At 38.9% G+C, this 22,243-nt stretch overlaps 1 protein-coding gene across 14 annotated transcripts in view; it reads right to left on the reverse strand.

Annotated features, from left to right (window-relative positions):
* SEMA6D (semaphorin 6D) overlaps positions 1–17,024 on the reverse strand; it is a 606,315-nt gene extending 589,291 nt beyond the window's left edge. For 12 of the 14 annotated variants that reach the window (XM_064517340.1, XM_026097098.2, XM_026097094.2 and 9 more), the window contains exons 1-2: positions 16,883–17,023; positions 14,545–14,737 (exon numbers count right to left, since the gene is read on the reverse strand). The gene's annotated coding sequence lies outside the window, so the exon portion shown is untranslated. Of the gene's footprint in view, positions 1–14,544; positions 14,738–16,882 lie in introns of all 14 variants that reach the window. The other 2 variants (XM_064517345.1, XM_064517347.1) reach the window with 1 other exon arrangement.
* Between the last annotated feature and the right edge of the window lie 5,219 nt (positions 17,025–22,243).

Below are 22,243 nucleotides of genomic sequence, written 5' to 3' on the forward strand. Positions count from 1 at the left end.
GCTATCACCATCCCAATATCCATTGAGTGTTACTCTGATTAATTTGTAATTACACAGGAAAATTTATTGAAAATCCTACCAAAATTTGATTTCAAACACTTACTTCAAAGGTAAGTCCACCTTTCTCTAATTTTCTCATGGAAATAGAGTTCATATTGATTGTTAGGTATCCAGGAACAACACTTCTTCTTTATGAGAGAGCAAAGTCCAAAGGGCAGAAAAGCCCATCCATTCAGCTTCCCTGTCTCGTTGTGTTATTCTGGGATACAAGAGCATTTGAATTTCTCTGCACTGAACCTGAGAACAGGCCAACTGGAATCATACAGAAAGCTGTCAAGGAGCTTAGGACAGGCATATCTGATGCATCACAGGCCTCTCAAAAGTTGGCATTGCATGGGTGCCGAACAGTATGAAAATAACTGGTAAGATTAATACAGTAACTCACACTTTTCAGACCTGCTGGTTCAGCTTGTGTCTGTCCGTGCAGGCTGCCTGCATTCAGTGGGGAGCATGACATTAAAATGACTGCGTACCTTCACACCTCTCAGAGAGCAGCTTTCCATTTAAAAATCAATTACTCCAAAGTTAACATACTCTTCCCATTTTTCCAAAATTCAGTGTATTTCCTAGTGGTTGGGAGTTGGATCAGTGAACCAACTACATATGATTTTCAGTTACAGACTTCGAAAAAAACCAAAATTTCTATAAAGCAACAGACTTTACCTTTACATGGATGTGAGTGTGTATCAGTGTTAGCACACATATTTGCATGCTCAACAAGTACATGTTATATGTACAAATATCTGTATGTACACTGACCTAAGGGATCCAGTTGATGCTAAAGAGCCCAATCACTGGACTGTTAAACTCATCCACGCCCAGAGCTACCCCTGCACGTAGGGCTGTTTACCATGCAACATTCAGCAAGAAATTAGACTCACTCATTCATTTGTAAAACTAAAGAGAGAAGGGATCCCCAACCTTGATACCTTTTCCCTTAAATATTCACCCTGCTGCCTGTTTCTGTGTGGAAAAGGCTCCTTTGGCATCCCAGCAACATGCAAACACAACTAATTACTTTCCTGTCTTGGAATTAACTCAGCCCTCGCCAGCTTGTATGACAATGAATTGTTGATAGGATCTAGTAATCTGAGGTTTTCACCTCCTAAAAGAAAAGTAAGGCTCTATATCTCAGAATTTGAAGAATGACTTGACTATAACCCACAATTAAAACTCTGAGAACCTGGAAATAGAATACATATGTTCTCTGAGTATGGCTGGATGCACAACAAGAGACAGACAGAGAAACCTGACCAGGTGAGCCAGGAGTACACAGCTCAGAAAGGATGGGTGTACACTGGGAGTAGGATATCATGTGAAGTTTGACTACAAAACTAAAAAAATTAATGGCCATTATCACTGCTTGTGATCTATCTGCACAGAAGCATATGGCACCAACATAAAAGAGCAATCCTTTACGTGTTAACAGTTTCTAAAATGCTAAAGGATTCATAGGAAAGGAAGATGAGGGTGAACTAGAAGCACCAATAAACAGCAGCAAAGATAGAGAAGAAAGCAGAGCTGTCAGTTGTTACTCGCATGTTTTGAGTTACTGAAACAACTCAGTAACAAAGCTATGAAGATTGAGGGGCCAGAATGTGACTTTGGTTTCTCTTGCTTTCCTGTTGGCATCTGGATGCTCCAAATATTTCAGTACGTGACTAAAATTGTCACCCTAGATTAGCAAGGAGTGCCAGACTGATCAAACATTTACAAGGCAGAACCTGAAAGACCCATATAAAGTAAAACAAAAAGATTCATGGCTCTCCTAAAATTTCTCTGGCACTGCCACTTGTCAGAGACAGCATTATTCTAGTTATAAGTTACTGTTTTTAATGCATCGTAATTATCAATAAAGATGAAGACATTCTGCCAATTGCTTTGGATTTTGTTTTGAGAATAATAGCACTTAGCAGCAGTAACGGTGAACAAAAAGCCAACCCTCTAAATTCCTAAGAAGGATCATAGTTATCTTTTAAAAAGTGACACAAAAAAGTTAATTTCCTTTGCAAATATGAAAGAACAATTGAGCCCTTCATTTAACAAGAAAGATGCTGTCAGATCCATTGAGTCCACAACAATTACATAATTTAAGATGCTTTTTTGCAAGGATGACCTATGCAATTTTCCCTCCACTTTATCTTCTTTTTTCAGTTTTTCATCATCTTTCTTTCTTATTCTACTTAATTATAGCCTGTATTGATAACATATATATTGTAACAACAGAATATAATATATAAACCTGTGTTTATTTCAGCCATATTCTGCAAATCATCAATGACATCACTATCAACTACACTGACTGTATTCAACTTTCTTAAAAACTGTAGTTTAAGTTCAGATTTTTGGCAAAAGCTCAGGCAAATTTACCATGTTTTCCATTAGTCTGGCCAACAGACTACTAACACCAGCCAGTAGCAGCTGTTATTGCTATCCTCACACAAAAGAGATTTTCCTTTAGCATCTCCCTTCAGTGGTTATCATCAGACGCATTAATGAACGATATCATAATTCTTTCAAAGTATCACTCTCAGCATTTTTAAAGCAAAATATCACATAGAGTCCAGAGAAACAACACTACCCCTTGGTGCATATAAAGGCGATTTGGCTAAATAACTGTCCAAGATGACATAAAAACTCTTTGCAGTTGGAGGAGAGAAAAAAAATGAGATGCATCTACTTAAAATACAAATGGTAATGATTTAGTAGCATCTGGTAATAGTCAATGAAATGAGCTATCAGCCCATATAAAAAAAATTGGAAGAAAAATATCACTTTCCATTGCCCACAAGTGACATAACTAAAATCCATCTCTTACTTAAGGAAGGAGGTTTTAGTTTGGTTAGTTTTTTTATTTATTTATTAGCTCCTTGTTAGAACAGGCACCACACAGGATTTTTTTATTACTACTACTGGATGAAAGCAGGTTCAAAGGGAGATTTGACTTTGAAACTATTTTTCAAGATCTATTGTGTTTAATACACACTAAAAGCTTCGCCTAGCTTGGCCTCATTATATCTTCCTTAATTGAGTCTTAATAAAAAGACTGTATTTTAGTGTGATATGTATTAATTAGTTTTCAAGAAGACAAGCTGGAAGCAGTATAGACATCTCGATTAGAAATGTACTGCAACAGAAATACAAAATTCAAACTTCTTATAATGGTCAAAAGATTGACTTAGAGCTAACCACAGTGAATGGAGGAACCAAGCTGCTGGATGTATTTTGTACCTAGGTAGTAAGGTAAAAGTATTTCTACAGTAGATTGATTTATCTGCTGCTGAAGACTAAAGTAGGACTGCATCTTGAGTGGATCAGAGGCTGTCACAGAGGGAAAGCTTAATTTATCAATTTGCCAGTTTCTCAGGGGAGGCCATTAATGACAACAGCATGAGACTGACTGCCTTTTAGCTGGATTCATTGGACTTATTTTCCTAACTTAAAAAAAAATTATAACTTTTTCCCCATAAAATACCAGATCTGTCACACATGCAAAAGGATGACGGGAAATGCAGCTCAAAGCACAGAGTGTGCCATGTATTCACCTTACAGCTTCCTACTTACATTCAGAAACCATTCTGAGAGCCGTAAACAGAGCAGATTAAAAAAGAAAAAAAAAACTATTAAATCTTTTACAGTCACTTTGTACGCAACAAGAAACGGTTCCCTCTAAATAGCGTGGTTTTGCTTACAGCTGTAGATGGTCAAGCAGAGGCACACAGCAATGACGTGTCATGAACGAGTCAGTAACTGCTTCACCCAAGTATCGCAGGGCACTCTAGAACAACTATCCAACTCAGTTCAAGCATTTAAAACAAAACAATCTTCAACATAATTGCCTTACAGCAATTACAGAAATCTGTGTAGCACGACCAGAACAAAAATCTGAGTAATACATGCTGCTCCATCCCAGAAAAGCATTTAAAAGCACACCTGAGTCTCTGTCCCACTGACTCAAATTAAATTTAGGTGTATCTGTGCTTCCAATAATAGTCAGACCTATGAAATAGGCTAGGCTTATGCCTAGCATGTCTGCCCTCCAACAGTTAGCCACTGCAGGTCCTGTTCCCATGCAAAAGCCTGTAAAACATTTAATGAGGAATACTGAGTCACTGGAAGAAGAGAAAGATGACATTTTCCTCGCTTTTAGAGACACAAGAGCTGAGAAGGGAAGGTGACAATGGTGAACTTCGTGGGGTTTCGCCCCCTGCTCTGCTCAGGTGACAGGATGAAACGAAGATGTGTACCCATATTTAAACTCCTTACCATTTCAAAGGATTCGCTGCCTTCTTCCAACTGTTCTCAACTCTCACAAAGCTGAAGGAAAAGGATATTGTCACCCACGAGATCAGTGAACCTCTCCTACCAGGAAACACACCGGTGCTTTTGATCGGTTTCTGCATTTAACCTGTGGGCAGAGAGGATCTGGGTATGTTTGCCCCTCAAGTATCAATTCCCTCTAAAGGATCTGAAGACAAATTGAAGACCATTGAGTGGAAAGGCAGGCCTTCAAATACCTCTTGGTCCATTGAGAACATAATGTCCTTCTTTGACCTAGCTACACAGACTGCTGCAATCACCAAGAGAAACCTTGGGGGCGGGAGTGCAGCAGCCGCCTGCCAGGCACAGCGATCCGCAGAGCACAGGCACTTGTCACTCGAACACAGACACTCCCAACAATGCTGCTCCAGCCAGACACCGGCTGCTCTCGGAGGCTCTGAACACTTCTGTTTGTACATACAGAAAATTCAAACCTCAAAACTCAAGAACACGTTACATAACTAAGACTCAAAGTCACCGCAGCCTGCTAATCAGTGGCATTTCAGTGAGATCCATACAAGTACCAGGACGGTACGGCTAATCCTGCAGAGTAATCTCTGCCTGCTCCTGCATGGACATACCACCGACTGCATGCTCTTTGCACATGTCATCAGAACACAGTCATAACACATTTTTCTGGGAAAAAATCAAGGTTTTCAACCCACCCTAATGGTCTCAGTATGGCTCACACACTAGGATCCTCAGACTGTGAACAGAATGAGGGACATATAAGCCCCAAGGGTCTGCTTACCATTCTGAGTAAGAATTTCATTTATGTCTATAACTCCTCAGTCTTTTCTCTATTGTGAAGGCAGACGTGTGTTCTTGAGAGGTAATACAGTCCCCTGGCCTTTGGAAGCTGATATTTTTTCTCACGTAAAGACATGTAAAGACAGGACCTAGTAACCATCCTAGTTTTACAGACCTGGTAACTGAGGACAAAGGCAGCTAACCTCCCTTCTTTCACACCCAGCTCTGCAGGAGCGTCCTGAGACACGGCTGTGTGAAAGCCCACAGCCTACGTTGAAATCAGTGAGATCTGTACAAGCTTTGTACTTCTTAAACTATGACCCTCCCTCAGCAATCTGCAATTTGAAAACTTGAAATGACTTCAAGTGATTTCTCAGAGGCCACCGCAGGAATCAGCGTCCAAGCGTTAGTCTATGACTTCAATCTACTGTCCATTGTCTGCAGACGTTTCCAGGCAGCTAGAGCTTATGCTAGGAGCTGAATCAACCTCAGTGACACAATTCAGGCTTTTATGTTTTCTCCAGTGCCATTAGTAGTAACTTATGCCAGACCTATTTTTAATTGAACCAAATTAATCTGGAATTTTCTGAAAGATCAAGGAATGCATGAAGAGATTCTCCAGACCCAGAAGATCAGACTTCGAGAGCTGTAAACTCTAGGGAACCAGGAAGCAAGTGTTCTGCCTCTGCAACCCATTTGACGAGGCATATGCTCCAAGGTCTTCAAGAGAAGAGTTACCAACATGCTGCTTTCTCTCCACTAATGGAAGCTAAATTCTCTATTGTAAACATGAACAAGCTGTTATCCTTTATCCTGCTTTCACTTTTTAAAACCAAAAAGCTAACCAGAATTCACAGAATAGAAAGAAGTAAAGCAGAGTAACAGGCCAGATTTTCAAACAGTGTCACTCCAGTCATTTTAGAAGAATTCAGATTAGACGCTGATAGCTATAGCTCTTGTCTGCTTCTAGGCCAGACAAAATCTCCCCAAACAACATAATATCCTCTAAAACATTCTGAGGATTTATGACAGGGACATCCCTGTAGGGGCTCTAGCTCCTTCTGAATGCAATGTGAGTGTATATGTTCAGGCAGTAGAGCCTAAAGAGGAACACCCAGAGATGTGCATTCACGAGCCTCCTCTTTCTTAGCAGCCACGTAATCGCGCTCTTCCTTTTGCACACAATGAAAGAAAGAAAGAAAGAAAAAAAAAAAGCTCTTTTGCAAGCTAGTTAGCAAATGCAAATTCAAACCCTCTTTGCCCAGTACAGTATGCGTCTGAATTCCATCTGTATCACACTGCCACATGCCAATTACCTTAATTAGGGTGAGATCAAGGCCTGCAAGAGAAAGTTCATCGTGTAATTAATAAATAGTTTTTCTCCTCAGTGCTTCTCTTTCATCTTCTCCTTTGCTCATTTTCCTGCTTCCCTCCCACCCTTCCTCCATTCATGGAGCTTCTCATTCTGATTCTTTAGTTTCTTTGACACCAGAAATGTTGTATTTACACCTTCACATAGGCATGAAAGGCAAAAAGCTGGTGGCTTTTAATGCTTCCATGATAAGGTATAAAGAACGAAAGCAAAAAAAGGTAAGTGAACAGGTTTATACTGTTTTGGAATACGGTTTGGTGCAGTGTGGCATGATGCTTTGAACTGTATCTTGTTACAAGTAATGGCACGTTCCGCCAAGAAATGCCACTGCTCAGAGCTCAGCGAGCTGGGTAATCTCACACAAATGCAATTTTTCACACTTGACAACAAAGAAGAGAGTCATCAGCTTGTGTAGATGTTCTGTAGGTTGTTTTACTGGTTATAATTGGCATGAGATGATCCCGAAGGATATGATGAACTGAGTGTTGTCTTAACAATACTAGTCATAGAGCATTCAGGTTTGTTCCAACATTTATTTTCATTTTAATAAATAGCCAGTCTCAGTCTGCTTTGCAGTTTGGGAAGGATTAACACCAGCTGTGGGTAACTTTTAACAACTCCTATGCCGTATGGCAGCCAATGCTATTTTTTCCCCACTTTTGACATTTCAAACCAGAACATCTCAGGATAAATCTGAGCAAATTCCCATGTAAAATTCTTTGGCTGTAATGAAATCCCTTCTGGGACATTCTCTGTGTTATCAGTATTACACAAATTCATCACACAGCTGGTCCTGAAGTGGCACAACTTCTTTTTCTCTCTTTATGGAAGAATTTGTAAAGTATTCGCTGGATTCATTCATCACATCTAACTACAGCTATAAGCCTTTCATTGCTTGGCAACAGAGTTGCTTCTAAAAATTACCACATTCTGGAAGTGCTTCAAATCATTGCCATAAACAATTATTTTTATTGTATTGTTATTATTATTAGGTATATGTCTCTTCGTGGATAGGTGCATATGCCTGTCTTTGTTTTCAGATCTCATTTAAGAGTCAGGCACATTCCATCATCCATAGAGACACCCCCATGTAGAATATGCTACCACTAAGGTATTTAGAATCAGCTTTTAGTCATAAACTAATACACCTTAAACTCTGCTGTGAAAGCAGATTTGGGATTTTCAAAAATGAAGTGACATTAAATCCAAAATTTTGTCCACCATTAGAGTTCCCTGTAAGAAAAAGGAAATTCCTAAATGTTCAACAGTCATTATGAGAAATGTACTTCATTCCATCAAGTAACTTTCCTAATTCACAGCCCCACTGTATCTGAAATGGAGGTGAAATTGAGCCTTGTTGAAAATCCAGTCGTTAAGACATTCAGCTGTCTGCCAGCAACAGGAATGTCATCGCAGATTACAGAGATTAGAGTAGTGTGGAAACAGCTGTTTTTAGAAGTACACCCAATAATTTCTGAATAAACACTGGTTTGCTCTGTGCTAAACCTGAATACAAGTTGTTGGTTTTTAGTAGAGTAAGTATAGGAATTTACAGATTGATACTAACCAGGAAATAAATTTATTCTTTAAACAGAAGGGCACAGACTCTTAGCCAGGAAAAAATTAATTAAATACTGATTTACAACAAATCAGAACTTGGCCCTGTCTCATTACAAGAGAGGTTCAACCCTCTCTCCTGTAGTAAGTGGCAATGTCTCACTGACTTCATCTGGAGTCAGATTAGATTACAGATACTCTGAAACTATAATGTATCAGTGTGACCTAAACGCATTTGAAGCCAACATAGTCACAGAGTGCAAAACGCTTGGTGGGACACCCACTAGTCAGTTTCTAGGCTCTTTTTTGGCTTAACTAAAACTTATTTCCAGTTGATTTCAGCTAAAATGAAGAAAAATGGAATTTACATCAACTCATTTTTGTACATTTATAGTCACACCTTGGGTTAGGCTGGAGCATCTTACCCATACAGACAAAGCCCTGCTAGCACAGACAATGCAAAGCAGTAAAAGCTGTTTTATATCCTTTAGAAATTTATTCTAGGAAATGTTTGCCACGATAGTTGTAAAGTTGTGCAACTAATCCACAATTCTTCGGCTCCTTTTGCAGTGACATACAGGAAAGTGATTTTCTTTTTTTTTGACTGGGATCATCAGTGGTCTTTTTCTGACATAAAAGGCTGAAAATGGAACAGTAATTATTGCAACTTAAAGTGAGTTTGGTCAAAGAGCAGAGCTAGATTTGCTTCTACAGCATAATTAATCCTGAAACATGTACACAGTTTTTAATGCCACATATGCACATTATCACGTGTGTCAATTTATGATGAACATGAGCCTTGCATTACTTAAAAAAAACATAGAATAAATGGAGTACACATACTTCTAATAAACTGGGCAAACAGCTATAGAAGAGAGTGAAGGCCACATTTACGATCAATTACAACAATAGTATTTACATTTTCAGAAAGTATGCATATCCAATTTTTTTCCACTGTACCATGATACAGTAATTACATCATAATGTAATCAGCATTTAAATAGAAATTAATCAAAATATGCAAGGTTTTCTTTGAAAAATTGTTTCTAAGTTCTTTAAGTCTTCTCTGGATTAAGTTATTTTCCTGACAAGCAAAATTTTCTCCAGAAATATCAGTATAAAAAATATGCACTGAGGTACAGAAGTACTGACTTGCTACTCCATTTTGGAGTCCCACATGCCCTATCTTTAATGGCAGACTGATTGTTTTCTACATCTCAACAAAACACACTGGACTAATTATAATTCCACCAACACTAGAGTCGAAGAACACAGATTAATGATCAGCAATTAAAACATCAACAACATCACAAACAATAATGTTTCATACTGTTAATTTCTGTTGCCTGAAGTCACGCTATTTCTCTTTGGGCATGAAACACATAATACAATCATTACTTCCAACATGAATAAAATGCTATCCTATTACATGCCGAGATTCACATACTGCAGCTAATTCACAGTACCTCGAAAGGATTGTGCACTTGGCATATTGCGTATATGTAATAAGAATCTACATCAATGCAAAATCTGAAATCTCAAAAAATAACAGTACAAGTCAGTCATCTTACTCTATCCAACCTAGGCAGCATGAAAAGCATATTTTAAATAACCTTAAGCTTGATGTAGTGGAAAGACACAAAGTACATCAGACTAGAGTGAGTCTTTACCTTCAAAGGTTTCTCTCACAGAGCAATGCTGTCAGGTTCAGCTGGCAGAGGTATAGTCTAGTCTTTTGTGCTACATGTTTTCTTAGAACCTCTAACATCATTGTAATCCTTTCTGTCTGGTGCAGCATCCAATTTAATCAAGTCTCTAGCAAAAAGCTCATCTGATGTCATCTCTCATTTGTGCACTGGGTAATCAATGGATGCAGCTGTAAATCGCTGCAGTAGGTAACCACAGTTTGCCCTTGCACTTCGAGCGTTTGCCTGCAGAGTTTATATCGGCCATCACCTCACAGTCAGCATGGCTTATGGTAGCGCAACTGGTGTAGAACTTAAAACAGCCCTTTTGTTAGCACATTTGCAAGTGAATTTCATTAAATATGGTACAAGTGATCTTGTTATCTCTGTTGCTGTAACACCATTCCTGATATGATCAATAGACTTATTTTTTTCCACTTACTGAAGTTTATGCACCTGGAGATGTTGGTAGCTTCATTCAGTAAACTGAAAAGCAAACAAATGTTCTCTCTGTTGAACATCACTGCCTTTCTGTTAACTGAAAGATGAAAAAGAAAGCTGGGGGGGGGGGAGGCAGCTCTATCACAAAAGAGTGGTGAGCAGTGACAGAAACACAGAAGAAAAGAAAACAAAGACATGTATGTCAGGACTAATTTTCAGAATAGAAATGTTTCTCTGTTCACTCATATACAGGATAGTTGTGGAAATTGAAATGGATCATAAAGCCTCAGAGTCATCCATTAATTAATGCTTGCTACATTTACAGTTTTCCCAATATGATTCAAAAGCGTAAAGCAAGATTCCAGCACTTGATGTATTATTTATTAATTATTTATGAAGGCACAACTAAGTGGCCTACCACCAAGGCTACAGATACTCCTGACGACTACAGAAGTGGCAGACTGATAGGGAACGAAACGTACCAAGGGGAAGCCTGTAACCAGACAGTGTCAAAACTAGATACATACCAAAGGTGGGACAAGTGCAGACCTGTGAATGGACATGTGGATAAATAATTCACCCATCAGCTCACAGGGCGGACCTGTCTGGTACAGCAAAAATCGGATCATTAGGGGTGTCAGGGAAAAAGTGGAAGGGAATGTCAAGTGCTTTATTTACCTGCAAAAACTCTCTGATTTCATGGCTCTTTCCTAAGCTGGAATTAAAGCTGCTACTTGTGAAAAAAAGCAAGATTCTGCTACCGGAAGTTTCTGCAACAGTATCTCACAATTGTCACTGAAGCCAGCCAGTACCTTTCTGAAACAAAATGTTACTTTGTGAAAATAAGATTGGCAGAATTTGGCCCTAATACATTAGCAGCCCTGGAGACAGTGTTGCAGAACTGTACAAAGCCAGAAAAAGATCTAGGTTTGGTTTCCACCTCAGATTCCCAGGACCAGCAGGGATTACAAGAAGAGGGTCATCAGCGATCACAAGAGACTTTCCTTACTCTGCTTAATGGGATACCCTCCGGCCAAAACGAATGTACTCTGTGGATTCTGAAAATAGCCAGGTTGAAATTCACAGTACAGAAGTAAGGAAGTTTCCACCTGACACCTAACACATGGCATATGGGCAAGTATTACGAGTGATAAACAGAATGACTGTTACCATTTTTCAGCACTGATGAGCACGAGCACTGATGGCTGAAAGCCCAGTTTCAGACAATTCCTCCTCACAGATCCAAACTAGAGGTGGAATAGAATTAGCTTAACATTCACAAGCTACTTTATGGGCATTGTCAGATGCTCAAAGTGGCCGACATACTTATTTTGCTGGCTTCCATTGTCATAACCAGTACACTACTAACTGAAAACATTTGTGAGAGAAATCCAGATCCTGCAGAAAAACTCAGATCATTTTGCAGTGCAAGACTCACTAAGAACACTCAGTCCTGGTAGCCCTACAAATACTTCTCCGGATCCTCCTAGTCAGCAGAGCATAAGCAAACTCTTTTCATCATATCACAGGTAGCTTTTCTTCTGGACAGCATTCCCTCCAATATGTAATTAACTGCCATATCTTTCATCCTGGAAGCCCAGGAAACAACTCAGCTTAGAAGTTTATGATGGAAGACATGCATCATAAAGAGAACCAGTTTCCGAGGCAGGCTCTTAGGAGACCTGTGTTTGAGATGTGCAGAAGCACATGTACAGCTTCATCTGACGTCGATGACACCAACAAGTACTCAGTCCCAGACTTGCAGACTATAACACAGACAATTATAAACAAAAATAAACTAATACATTGACCAGATCTTCACTACCTCAGCCATATTAGCATAGTCTTAAAAGAGCTACTGAAAGCCAACTCTCACACACTCTGGCTTCATTTTTTGTCTTAGCACAAAGCCAGACTCCAGTTCAACAAGCCTATGGAAAGAAATCACTTCCTATTGCATTATTCATTTTGGGTGAAAATTTACTGTGGCAGATGTCACTGCAGCATTTCAGAAATATAGGGCACTGTTCTTACAAGGCTTTCAGCAGCAAATAATTAGGTATTTGCTCTCAGAATAACGGAGTGGATCTTTCCAGAAATATGTAAGCATGAAGGAAGATTTATACAGTTTCACAGTCACCAAATCAAAGACATCTCATCAAAATATGACCTATTCAAACGGAAAGTAATGTAGTAAAGAAAGATCATCTTTTCGCTGAGTACATGTTAAGTCCAGCAAAACTGTCAAAGCCCTTTAAGGCAAACAGCCCATTACAGACCATGACCGTTGTAAACTATTAGCACAGCCAAGGTAATGTGGGATAATTTCTCCAAAACTGAAAAACTGACATATTGTCATTTGACTTTTCCTAAGAAACCTACAGATAGCTCATCAGTGCAGACAACACACTTTGCAGTAGAAAGGTTCTCTCCTTTCTCAGAGCGGCTAACATACAGAAGAGCTCAGGGCAAGCATGTATAGGCTACATGACTCACAGCAGCAAGATAAAACAGTGTCAAAATCTCTTTTAAGAACTCTGTAATTGTGGACTACTTCATCGTACAGAACTTAGAAAAATCAACTGGATGACTCTGGCAGAAATCAGGATGCTGATTTCTCTATCAAGAATAGAAAAACATTACAGACTCCCAGAAAAACTAGAAAACAAACTGTCTCCCAGCAACAGCACCCACAACACCCAGGGAAAGCATAAGATTAAATAACTAAGCTGTGCCCCTCACAAGAAAGGACACAAGCCAGTTTGGGAAATGCTAATGGGGACCCTAAAGTGAACCTGCCTGTTAGAGTACCACCCAGCCTATGTGTGCGCCCTAGAGGGAGCTGAGCCAGGGAACGTACGTGCTGCAGTTGCACAGGGGAGCACACACAGGAGACAGGGTCTGCACCCTTATTTCACCTTACAAAGCAAACAAAGTTCTTCAATAACAAAACCCCACAGATCACCCACTGCACCCATCGCAACAGTTTTGCTGGCACTCTTATCGCATGCCAGTTCAACACTAGCACAGTGTCAATGACACCTTCAGAATAATTACTTATTTACTTTGGCATAAGGGAAAAGGCAGGCCCTAAATACACAATCTCTTTATAGGGCATGCAAATAGATTATAAAAAACAAACAGGTATCCAATAGGAAACAAATAGAACTCAAACATCTAATAGAAAACAAATATTCCCTTAGACCTTCACATGACAGTTCTGATACAAATTGCACTGCAAGAAATCAAATAATCTGGCATTTTCTATTCTCAGTGACTTTATCATCAGTATATCATCACATCTCACTGAGTGCCCACCAGTTTGATAACACAATAGCTCCACTGAAAAACTGTTAAAGAGAACAGAGACTGAGATCTCCTTTATAAGATGCTGAAAACAAATGTATCATCCTATTAGAGTTTCAAAATAAATTAATATTTTAAAGGCCATAGACCATAAATTTCTTTTAGTTTATTGACAAAGTACAGGATTATAGCTCACCGTTCTTCAAAGCAAAAAGCACAGATCTTCACGCTTCTAAGCATGAACATCAGCTCTAGAAAAACTACAAAGTTCTTGTACAATTTCAATTAGCAATTTGCCTGCCCCCTCATTTACAAACCAACAAAAACTGCAAACGTCCTCAGCCACAAGAAGTTTAACCCATGTTATAAAGACTCATGCTTTTAACAATAAAGCCTCTGGTTCAGCCTTTAGACTATTTTGGCAAAAAACCTCTTCAAACAGTGACCTGCCTGAAAAGGTGTGTGTCAGCCCCAAAATAGTAAAATGACGGAAATTTCAAAAGAACGCTGAATACTGAATTCTAACATTTCTAAATAAAAAATATATTTTTAATCTCTTTGTTTTTCCAAACAAAACAGCTCATATTTTCATTTCTTTACAAAACTGACCTGAGATGATTTTCTGATGACTCAAAAAGAAAAGTTTCAAATTTTATTTAAAATCAAAAATATCCAAAACCACTGGCTAATGTCTATTTTAGTTTAACTCAGCCATGTTTTTCATACCTGCTTTTCAATGTGGCCACAAAAAAAAAGAAAAATTCACAATTAACACAGTTCAATTCCTACCTCTTGGCAAGCCCATTTTTTTTTTAATTCTATATAGGTCCTAAAATACTGTTAGTCACAAAACATGCCAAAGATTTATGCATCTTGGTACAGCTTCACTAAGCCTTATGTTTGAACCTACTCGGATATCCTCTGGCTGCATTTTATGTAGATTATATCTTTGAGATTCAGATTCAATATTTATGAAAAGCACTTTCTTTAAAGCCACAGTATTCAAAGATTTTCTGTCCAAAGGAGCTCCTTTAATTTTCAGACTGTACTTACTGTATGTACTTATGTGAGTCTTGAGTAATCCCAACTCCCTTCTCCGCGCAGCAGTATTGGTTATGCTCTTTGATACCTCTTCTCCATTCCTTGGCATTTTTCCCAACTGAACTCTGCTTCCAGAGGTAACTCATTCATCCATTTTCTGATAACTCATTTGTTCTGTCGGGATTACTAAAAGAGACAGCAAATACTGCAAAAGAAAAAAAAAAAGAAATTTAAATAAATTTGCCTTGGCTACATTTACTTCTTTCTTGTATTTGCTTTCCATGAATATTCACTTCATTGAGTTTCACCAGCGTGAATGAACACATCTGAATTTTTAATTTCTTTCAAGTATTCATACCAGAAACTAGAAAGGTTTAGACATCTATGGATAATGAGGAGAAATACAACTATATTAGTGAGAGCTGAATCCCCATGCACCAAGGCATTAAGAAAATAAATCCAGAACTTGTGTCCCATAGCTCTATAAATAACCTCGGATAGAGGTTAAGGAGAAACTTTTCCTTCTCGTGTGTTGTTCCACAATTGGCATTATAGCCTGAAGGAGGGTCATCAGCACGTACACTTCACTGCAGAGAAAGCTAGAGTCCATCAGCCATTCCATGGTAACTCTGCATGCTTTTACCTCAGAAAAGGGTGAGGTTGCTTATCTCTCGGGGAAAAGAATACAATGGGCTTTGTATTTTCTGATGGGTACGTCAGGGTATGAACACACACATGGATGTTGTCCATGGAGCAAACCAGCTGAAAATTACCCACAGCGCCGTGCCGGTGCGCTCACACACGCCGCTGCAGCCAGGCCTCCCCGGCCCGCATAAAGCCTCAGCCCAAGCGTCTCCGGCAGCATGTGCACTCCTCTTACAAATACCCCGTACCAGAAACGGCACTGCGGGACTGCTCAAATCACACAGGCATCTCCTAAATAAAAAATCTGAATCTGAGAAAGTTACAGGTTTTAGAAGTTTTCTGTGAAGAAGATGTAGTTCATGAAGTAAATTACTCATTGTGATTTGTCAGCAATAGTCACTAATAGACGTCTAAACAATCTTGCAAATTGATCCATTTTCAACATGTTTTTCAGGCAACTGCTTAGAATATTATGGCATTTTAACAAAATGATTTTAGGTATTATTGGTATCATTTAATAATTCATATAGGCACATAAACTTCACTTTTTTCTGCCCATCAACCAGCAGTTACGATTTAAATAACCAGTTTGGCAGTTCAGTGTTATGCAACGCGAGAATGAAAAACTACGCCCCGGCAGCGGGGGGAGGCTGCACAATTTACATAGTCTGTTTTACACTGCCAGCCATGGGAAGTCATCAATTCCCAAGGGACACTGTATCTTTCAGGGAGCAATGAATATGTCATTACAGGGTTAAACAGTCATCAAAAACCATGAATAAAAAAAAAAAAAGAAAGAAAGAAAGAAAGAAAGAAAGAACGAACAGACTGTGCCAACATTTATTACATTCGAACACTTTCTAAAGTAAATGATAAAGAAAAAAAAAGGATGGATGACCACAAACTACTCCAGAAACAATTTTTGTGAATAATGAAATTTTCCCCAGACAATTCTGTCCTGTACCTTTGATATAGTAAATCCTGCAATAAATGTTTCTATGAAAAGTAATTGCAGATAAGCTATGGAATCCAACTATGTCCTTTCTTAACAGAGTTTATTCATGCAGCCATCCAAAACAAGCGTTATTCCTACACCACAAAACGGACCATAAGCAGGACTACGCTGAGTGCCAGATTCTATTGCACCCCAAGATACTTTCCAAGAAGATTGAGCAATAATGTTGATAACTCATCAACACAGCCACTTGCTATTAAAGCTCCAATGCTTTAATGAAGAAAACCACAGCATTTTCAACGGTTGCAGTCCGCATGACATTAAATTATACGCTGGACTCCTTTAAGTGACAAACATTAAATTATGAAACAGTTTATGATGCATATGTGCTCTCCATCCTCTGTTAAGATCCTTCCCCATATTATTCTCCTATATGTGGCAAATATCACCAAGCGTCTTCAGCCATTTACAGAACCACACTCTAATGCTGGAAAAAAATATAATAGGGAATGTTTCTTTTCAGTCTTTGCCTTCCATTAAAAATGGTGTTAGGATACACTCAGGTAACAGGAAAACCCAGCATGCAGATAGAATAAATCACCTCCCTTTCTGGAACTCTTTTCATAATACAACTAAGCAGTTTCTACTAGTAACTGGACAAACAAGGAAAGTTATTTAATGCCATCAGGCCTGGATGACAAGATCTTTCATCTAGCCGCTTAGTAAGTATAGTATGGAGAAGGTTTGTACCTTGTCTTCAGCATACAGCCCGTCACAGTGGCTCAGCCTCAGCCTGGGTGGGCCACACGGGGATGCACGTTGGCCTCCCCATCTTGTCCTTCCTAGGACTCCCAGTTAAAATTTAAGTATCAGTGAGTGCCTGTGAGCTGGTCTTCATTAGATGGCTCTGTACAAAAGGAAGAAGTAATACTGATCTTAATCACAACCAGCCTTGCTTAAACTCAAGGCAGAGTCTAGGAACAGAAGCCCACATCCCATTGCCAAATCTTTGTCCGTTCTCTTTAAAGGGAGCATTTTACAGTCCATCTTGTGTCTCTAAATTCTTTGTGCCTACCCAGTCCTTCCTGTTATTCCAAGTCCAAGGAAAAAAAAAGCAAGCTTAGATAGCAAAAATATCAAAATGTTATAACTAGGAATTAGAAATTTGTTGCATTTAATATCTTCCCCTAAAAGAGATTCACATATTTTACGCTGGTAGAAAAGCACATGGAGCATCACATACTACACTGGTTTGATAAACTGCGCTGTGTTTATCACAGTAGAAACAAATGTGTTCTCTATCTACAGGGTCAGGGAACACTTTTCAAATTTACAGGACAAAAGCATTTCCACGGGATTAAAATGATTTTCTTCTTTTTGACAAAAGGAGGGAGGGGGAGAGGAAGGAAACAAGCACATAAGTTACATGAACGCATCTTTTCCCAGAGACTGTTCACTTTAAAAGATTTGCATTACTGTATGGTATAAAGATAAGAAATAGTACAGTTGTCTAGTACATTTGTAATAATTTATAATAGGCATGCCTGTGTTCTAACACGGGAATGAAGTTAGGGAAGCAACTTTTCCATTGCTACAAGAATTTGGAGCTATTCTAGAACGCACACCCCCGCTCGCACAGTTCAACTGCCTGCCAGGTAACAGTTGAACAGTCATTTTCACTAAACTTTGTTGTCTATGTTAAGGGCTTTTCTGCAGAGTACAGGTCAGCCTACAGAATGTCTAAGATAAATACATTGTTGGATACAACAGAGTTTAAAACATAGTATTCCAGTAAGAAAGTCAAGATCTATTCATCTATGCTATTATTGATCTAATTTTCATTGTAACTATGCTCTATCCAGAAGAGGAAAAAAGAGGTTCACTATACTTTACTTATCACTTCCCTTACCTGCTGGTATGAAAGATGAGGTCATTTACATCATTGTTTGATCCACTTCGAATGCAATGACATCAAAATGTTGGTCTTATCATTTATGGAATTTATTCAAAAGATGTATCCATTTATTCCTGGATTTTTAATTCATTTATTTAAGAATAATATGAAACATTATCAAGAATACACAATACATACAGTGAAGTAATGTAACAATGGTCAGCCTTCACTGCAAATGTCAAGTGTTGCAATGTCACTACCTGCTTATTCAGGTACTCAAATAATAATGAGAAAGATGAAAAGAAAAACAAGTTTTAAGGAATGGTTATTAAAAACAGAAGAAATAAAAAATATACACCTGCAGAGAAAGATGGAAAAAAAATTGTATTACCGGAATACTATTCAACTAAGATTGAAGTAGGAGGGCCAATATCCCCCTCTAATATAATGGTTCCCCAACCTAAGATTCACCACTTACAGCAGCGCTGAAGCTCTGACCTTCTGTGTCATATTTCTGCTTTGGGTGAATTTTACTGGAAAATTTCAGTCAAGACACCACAGCCACTCCAGAGAAAAAGGCTGGCAGAAACGGCATTTCTTTACAATGTTAAAAGATTCTGAAGACCTTTCTTTAGAGAGCATAAGCAATCTCATGCTTTTGAATGAGGAACTGCAAGTTGGCAGAGATGTAGGTTTTGTGCCTTTTGCACTCTCACTGAAAAGCCACTCTAAACTGTCCAACTTGCTGCAAGCCTTTGAAAATAAATCCCCAAGTCCTGTGGTTTGTACACAGTCAGTACTTCCTGGGCTTTAGCCGCTGTACTTGCCAACAGTACTGTCTGTCCTGGACACGCTCCTGGAGGCTGAGAAGATCCTTCTTTGCAATTGCAGCTCAGTACCACATCTGAGCCTAACAATCTGAGCGGAGGCCAGAGGTCTTTTCTGATTTTTCTATACTCTCCTTACTCGATTCAAGCAACACAGAACAGGCAGCTCCCAACTCATATATGAAGCAGACAAGACCAATCCATCAGGGGGCCAACTGGGACAAGGTGCCTGAGGAGAGGAAAAGGGACCGGAGACGGGTGGGAGAAAGACAGATTGAGGTCCAGAACAGCCAGGTCAGAAGAAAAGGTTGAGAGTAGATGGAACTAGGTCTACTCAGGAGTACGTACGCTTGCTAAGCAGAGAAACTAGGGTAGAAGCTGGAGAGGTGAAGGGAGAAGAGATGCTATTGAAGAAGGACTCCTGATTAGGAGAGATCTGGAAGTGAGCCCGGAGGAGAGAGAGAGAGAGAGCGATAAAAATGAAGATATAGAAGTTAGATAGTGTAGCCAGGTAAATAAACTAGGCTTCGTAGAATATTGGCAAGGAAATGTAGGTGAAAAATCTGCTGTATGGAGATTGAGATGAGGTCAGCAAGAAGCAAAGCCAGTGGAGGGGAAATCCAGGACTGGGCAGGTTGGAGTTACTCTCACAGGCTAGAATGGAACGAAAGATCTCCAGGTCTCATCTGTCTTTGCTGATGCCTAGGAAACCCATAGGCAAAATGATCCTAATCCTTAAAAATACAAAATCCTAAAGTAGCTTTGCTTCTCCAGCAATATAATTTCATTGTATACTGGTCCTTCTCTTATTTCCTATTACATTCATTATTTATATATTTTTACTAGTTTCCTCTAAGGCAAATATTCCAAAATTTCTCAAACACTCTTCCAGGGAGATTTTTCCAAGCCTTTGATTGATACTGTTGCTCTGGGCCCTAGTAAATTCTTCAATGTTCTTTCTGCGCTGTAGTGAGTGGCACTTGGTTATGAATTGTTTAGCTTCTCCCTCTATAGAAAAAGAAAATAAATCAAAGAAGAAAAGCACTTTATCGGAGCCTGATTCCCAGAGAAACCGTCATTCAATTGGTCTCCTACTACCCTTTTTTCTCTGTTGTCATCCTCTGTTGAAGTTCTTCAGTATCTGCAGTGAAATGAACCTCAAAGTGCTAGCTGGAATTTGACATGCAAAGAGCACTGGTAGCCACTTAAAAAAACAACTTATTATAACATGGCTGCACTTGTCATCTTAGATGAGAGACATACTTCCTCTCTCTAACAACACGCTTTTTCCTTTGTGTTCTGTGTTTCAAACATAAGGAATGAAAGCAAGTGAATGCCAGCCCAGCTACTCCTCACACAACTTTTCACAGGCCCTCCTCTCTGCCAAAAGGTTTGGTGTCACTAGTACCGAGAAGATTAAGCTAAATATTGTCACTACAACAGCTGAAGATTTTTCAGGACCGAAATATCAGCTTGTAAGGGATAAAGAAGGCAAAGGCTCAGCAGACCACGCAAGTGAATCAGAGGACGAAAATTTAATGACACCTATTTGTAAGAAAAAAGAGGGGTTGGAGAAGGAACAATTACCAAGGTTCACAAAAGCTTCTGCATTTGCTATAGGTGCAACAGCAGAAGAAAACATTCAGACAAACAAATTATGTTTTAAATATCGCATGCTACAAAATAAAGGCTATACACAGAAACATTAAGAAAAAAAATGGGACAATATCCACTCCCAGACATACTACAAATGATTTCATAATATCACCAAGGATTTTCATCACCACAAAGGGAAGTTACTGGAGGGACTGCTCCCCAGCAATAAATCCAAAGCAATCTGTTACACTATTTATATAAAGATGCTTCAGAAGACCTTGCCCTGAATACTCATTCAGAGATCTAGCTACTCTGGGGCACCTTTTGTAAAGATAATTGTTTACATTTTTGTGCTTGATCAAAATTCACTGAAATGGGAGATGATAGGAGCTTGTTCAGTCTTCATCTACGGATTTGTGCTTTTTTGCTCTTCTCACCTTCTGTGGAATGAAGTTATTGTGGAATTTTACATCCCACTGAGAACTGTGAAGAGTGAAGCCATTTCTGCTTTGTGGTCTTTACTCCCAACAGCTTTTGGATCCCTCTAAACCTAGTACCCACACTCCAATATCCAGAAAGCCCTGCCTTCATCTGCTCCCAAAAGCTCTATTTTTGGAATATCTGTGAAGTCCAATACTCACCAAGATGATATTTTAATTAACAGATAACAAAGCCTAAGGCCAAAGAAGAATGTTTTTAAAAAAACAAAGCACTCTTACACACGAAGTATTTGCATTTTGTCTTACCTTTAAAAGATATGCACTTGAATATTTTCTGCAGTCTTTCCTTTGACTCTTCTGACATAAGAAAGTTTGACCTCATAATTATTTTAATAAAAGGAGGACGTTCAAATAAAAAATAAGCCTTCTATAAGAAGTTTGATTTCCATGCATCCATACGAAGTCAGCACAGCCCAGCTCAAACAAGACACCTCTGGGCACAAACCAAACTAACCTATTTGCTTTTCTCTTTTAAAGTTCACCATTCATTTTGTGGAAAATCTGCTCAGGCCAAATACTACGCCTTTCTTGATTTAGGATAACAAATACATCTGCTTCTGCAGAGCCACAAAGACACAGGAATATGTACAACCATTCGGCACAGACAAGTTCCTCTGAAAGCACAACAGCATTCCTATTCTAATTTTACAATTCCTTAAGCATCATAGGAGATACGGGTATCACTACATAGGGTATCCAGTTAACCATCTTTTTTATTTTAATTTTTTCAATAGATTAGTTACAACTGAAAGAATCCCCAGACTAGTGGTATCTGACCCCTTTAAATCAAACCCCACTCTCATACATAACATCAAAGGTGTCTGATGAAAAAAAAGATCATTGAAAGCCATGGAGAGTACAGAACCTAGCCTGAATACCTATATAAATCTTTAGAAATTTTGTCCAAGGTCAAACAAAAAGTCCAGTACAGAATCAGTCACAGAACCCTCATGTCCTGATTCCTAACCTTAATAATCACAACACCATCATCCCTCAAAGTCTGGAAATGCCCCATATGTCAAATATTTACAAGTTAATCAATGGGATTTCCTTAAAGAGTATTAGAATAAGGCCTCTCCATGAGGAAATGTTCTTTGAACAATAAAACAAAGTTAGCATAGAGCTTTCTTAAATATTTTTCATTCCATCCATTGCTGCTTGTTCTCATCAGAAGAGCTCTGATAGCTGCATTTTAATTTTCAGATTTCAGTATTGCCTTTGATAGGTGTCATGCTTTGTATACATTTGGCTTATTTCTGAGCTTATTCTTGTAAAATTCACCACTCAGCTGGAT

The sequence above is a fragment of the Dromaius novaehollandiae genome, chromosome 10 (assembly GCF_036370855.1).
Source record: "Dromaius novaehollandiae isolate bDroNov1 chromosome 10, bDroNov1.hap1, whole genome shotgun sequence".
NCBI classification, from domain to species: Eukaryota; Metazoa; Chordata; class Aves; order Casuariiformes; family Dromaiidae; genus Dromaius; species Dromaius novaehollandiae.